The following is a 5,000-nucleotide window of genomic DNA, read 5'->3' on the forward strand; positions in this document are numbered from 1 at the left end:
GCAATATGTTGTGTGTGCGTGTATGTGTGGATGCATGAGTGTTTGTGTGTGTGTGTGTGTGTGTGTGTGTGTGTGTGTGTGTGTGTGTGTGTGTGTGTGTGTGTGTGTGTGTGTGTGTGTGTGTGTGTGTGAGAACAGCATTTAAGAAGTATGTCGGGCATGTGATCAGCTGAGGTATGAAAGTACACCAGCGGGAGCATGAAACACACAGCGGCCTTCGATTTCTGTGCATTCGCTCATGTCTTCCTTCAATATTTCTTTGGCTCTCATCTCACTTGCCCTCCCTCTGTTAGTCATCATGGGTGGAATTTGTTATTCAGAAATCATGATGAATGATTAATGTTTAATGAGGAAACAAAGACCAGAGTGAAATATAGAAGGCAAGGTTCAGAATGATGATGGAGTATAGGAAATATCTAGATAGTCGCAGAACTCACGAAAGCAACAAGTGAAAACAGATCATCTCCACTTGTTTACACTGTGTGAATGTATTTACTTGAGAAAGGCTGTGCGTGCCTGCTCTACATGTTTATTGTAATTTTTGTTGACATTTAGGTTTTTCTCTCATTCACCTTTTCAAATGTGACGTCTGCCTTTACAAATTGACAGATTTGTAAAGTATCAACATATGAACAGAGTCAAAACAGTTCTGTCATAAAAAAGAACTGCATGACAGTTGGGATGATTAAATGCTTTTTGCGTGATTATGAACTTCAAAACATAAGGGTAGAGGTCCAATCAAGGGTAAAACATTAAAGGAGACATATTATGGTGTTTTTCCACAAGTAAACATAGTATTTGAGTTCCAGAAAACATGTTTTTGAAGCTATTTGCCTACCGCTATTCCCCTGTTTCAGTCTCTTCAGAATGCGCTTTTTCTGGTGTCTGTAGCTTTAATGCAAATGAGATGCTGCCCATTGACCAATGAGCTGTCAGACTGAACCACAGCATGGAGGAGAAGGGATGGTTGCCGTTTGCGGACTCCTGGAGGTCTATATCTATATCATATCAGTCCGTTTAAGGTCAAGGCTTCGACGGCGGCAGGAGACATGGAAGAGAGACATAGAGGAGAAAAGGATTGTACCCCCGGAGCTGAGCTGCCGGACTGCCGCCGAGTTTCCCCCGCCGCAGCTGCTCGTCCGCTGGTCCACATCATCTTAGCTATGCTCTGATTGGAGGGGAGTGGGGAAGTGGGAGGTAATATTCAACGGTGCCCCCTTCCTACGTAGGAGGGGGGGCCGAAACTGACTCGCTCGTTTGGTAACTGTAGGCGGGGCACTTTGAGAAATGCATATCTCACTCAAAAAATTATGTACAGACTTTTTTCAAAGTTTGTATGCGAGTGGGAGCCCCAGAGACCCAAAACAACACCCCAAATCCCAGGAAAAGTGTTGTTTTCATAATATGTCCCCTTTAAAGGAGAATTTCGGGATTTCTCAACCTGGACCCTATTTTTCCCAAAGATTTGGTTCTAGGGAAGTAATGCAGAAATTATTTTCGGAAGTTAGTCCTTTATTAAATGGGAACATTGCAGCAGCAACCTTCAAAAAGGGTCTGTCTCCTGAAAGATAAATTTTAGGAGATTCTTTTTTAAACATGAGGAGAGTTTGTTGTGTTGGACTACAGAAAGAGAAGATGATATTATTTCAAATATTTGGGTGAATAAGAGACTGTAATCAAAATAGCACCACTTCCTGTAACAATGCAGCGACATTTCAGAGAGAGACTTCTCCTCCTGAGACACTTGGTTAGACACGTTAATAAAGTGGCAAAAACAAACGTACATGTACGCACTTTTAGAGGAGGTACATTGATGTGTGCTATTGCCCCAAAGGATTACATTGCAGCCTGTTTTCGAGGATAACATCTGCATCTTGCTCAATACTGGACCAATTCCCAAAAATGGGGTCCAGTTTGTCAGATTTGTCCTTTAACGTTCTCCTTTAACATTCACATTAAACAGAGGTTTGAGAGGTACATTTCCGAAAAACTAAATACAAAAAGTTTCAAGTCTCAATAAACCAGCAAAGATAAACATACAGCCATTTTTTTATGACTTAAGTCATCTGTTATGATAGACTTAAACAAGTTGAGTAACATCTTTCTTTGTCTTGAACATGTTGCCTTCTGGCAATGGAGACGACCACCTGAAACTAAGATGGCTACTTTCATGACACCAGCCATCTATAAGCTTGTTGATGTGTTTGTACATCTGAAAATGATACACCTTCATTCATCCCATGGTGGTTTCTTAAATGGAAAATTACTCAGATTACTCTATCAATGGACAGCGGCGACTCCATCTTTTACAGACTTTTACTATACACAGTCAGGAACGATCCACAGCCACACAATGGATAGAGAGAGGAAGATTGAGAGAGATAAAAGGAAGCAACAAGGTACCATGTGATGGAGGGAGTAACAAGGTATAACCCAAACTCAAAGAATAGCATGAGAGGAGGGGTAGAAAGCAAATGAGAAAAGGCAGATGGAAAATTAAGAGAGGAACAGATAGAGAGAGAGTGCGCAAGAGAGAGAGAATGAGAGCGAGAGAGAGGGAGGGAGAGAGAGAAAGCTAGAAAGAGAGAGGGAGAGAGAGAAAGCTAGACAGAGAGAGAGAGAGGGGGGGGGATGGATGGATTGGACGGGCGGTTGACAGGAGCAGCCGTATGAGAGTGATTATAATGACGGATGTTGTTTACTCTCATTTCCTCTCGCATCATTTATTCTGTGGAGGTGGAAAACCTGCACGCTCTCTCTCTATATGTTATGGACGAGTGCGGCCAAGCCGTGCCAAGCCGTGCTGTAAGCCCCCTTCCGCTTCTCCTGGAAACATTTATCCTTCCTCCTTCCTTCCTTTCTTTTCCATTTGTTTTCTCTTTTGTGTTTTTCTTTCTTCCCCCTCTCTCTCCGTCTTCATCTGCGTCTTTCTGAGGGTTTGTGGCGCGGCAACGCGGCCCCGTGACGCCAGCAGCCGCTCGGGTCCGCGCGGCTAGCCTTCAGCGTGATGTACCGCCGTTTACACCAGGAATGACACGCCGTGGCTGGACGCCGTCTCCCTTCATGCCTTTTGTCTAACGTAGCGCGGGTGGTGGGCGCACGCACACTAACACACACGCACACATGCACACATGCACACACGCACACACGCACACACACACACACACACACACACACACGCACACATATAAACAGAGACACGCACACACACAAACACACATACACATACACACAGCCACACTGACTCCAATAATTATTCTGCTAATTCAAATCAACTTCAAATTTTGAAACGTGTTTGTACATACTTCAGTTTTACATATTCTTTTGATTTGGGATGCTTATTAAGCTTGAGAGGAGAGGAGTGGAGCGGAGTGAAGAGGAGAGGAGAGCAGTGAAGAGGAGGGGATAGAGGGGAGAGTAGAGTGGGGGGAGAGTCGAGGGGAAGAGAGAAGAGGGACGTGAAAGGCGAGGAGAGGAGAAGAGTGGCAAGGAGAGGAGAGCAGAGGAGAGGAGGGGTGGGGAGAGGAAGGGAGGAGAGAGGAGTGGAGAGGAGAGGAAAATCTTTTTTTTCTTCAGGGTTCGCTTATTGATTCTGGCACCGAGACAGATGCCTAATGAGGAACAGGGCTGGAGGAGGACTCTGAGGACCCTACAGGGAGCCTCTCTCTGAATAAACACACACAGATACACACAGATACACACACGCACACACACACACACACACACACACACACACAAACACACACACACACACACACAGACATACAGACATACATGTAGACACACACACACATACACACGTACATGTGCGGACACACACACACACACACAGACACAAACACACACACACACTTGTTGACACATACACACACACAGAGATGCAAGTAAACTTATAAAATAGGCTACACATACATGTAAATACACAAATGCAAACATTCAGAAAAGATAAAAGGTTTTATTCATGACACCAGCCATCTATAAGCTTGTTGATGTGTTTGTACATCTGAAAATGATACACCTTCATTCATCCCATGGTGGTTTCTTAAATGGAAAATTACTCAGATTACTCTATCAATGGACAGCGGCGACTCCATCCCCCCCCCCCCCCCCCCCCCTCCCTTCCCCACACCCCCGGCCACACACACGCACACACACACACACACACACACATACACCACACACCATTCACACATAGACTTGAGTGGACGCTGTCGGCCAAGGTTTTTAAAGTAGGAAGTGAGTAATTATCTTGGACAGAGGAGTGGATAGATGGATGTATGTGTGTGTTAAATACTCCCACCATTCCCCCAACTCTACTGGACAAATTGAACCCAGGTGTGCATATGTATCTGGGCATGGGTGAGTATCTGCTTTTTATTTATTTTCATCACTGTGTGTTTGGGTGAGGGGCATGACTTTGTCAATGTATTTGATTGAATGTGCAGACATTTTTATGTTTATGTTTTCTTCAGAGGTTATTTGTTTGTGCATGTATTCACAGATGTGTGTGTGCATCTGCATGTGTGTGTGTGTGTGTGTGTGTGTGTGTTATCCATGCTTGAAGCACATTCAGGTCTGTCCAAAAGGGGCTCAACACAATGAAGAATAACTTTAACAATAGCCACATTTGTGCTGCTATTATAACAACATACAGTATTACATTTCTAGAATTAAAACGGAATGAATTTCAGCTACGGCCTACATGGCCTCCTATAACTGCATATAACTATGCATAAACTCCTATAACTATGTGTTTTCTTGTTTCAAATTTCAAATTACAAATCAGTTTCAAAACACTGACTGCACACTGTTCATTTGAACTGATACTCTTTACTTCCATTAATGAAATGTGCTCTGAAAAAATGCTTTGAATCACCATAAACAAGTTAGTTAGGTGGGCGTCTTTTGTCCATGACTGCTGGTGTTTATTACTTTTAATGTATTTCGTTTCAAGTAGCCTTGTTTGAAAGAATGTTCAGATATAAAATGACATATCTTTG

Source organism: Pollachius pollachius, assembly GCF_949987615.1.
Source record: "Pollachius pollachius genome assembly, chromosome: 1".
Taxonomy (NCBI): Eukaryota; Metazoa; Chordata; class Actinopteri; order Gadiformes; family Gadidae; genus Pollachius; species Pollachius pollachius.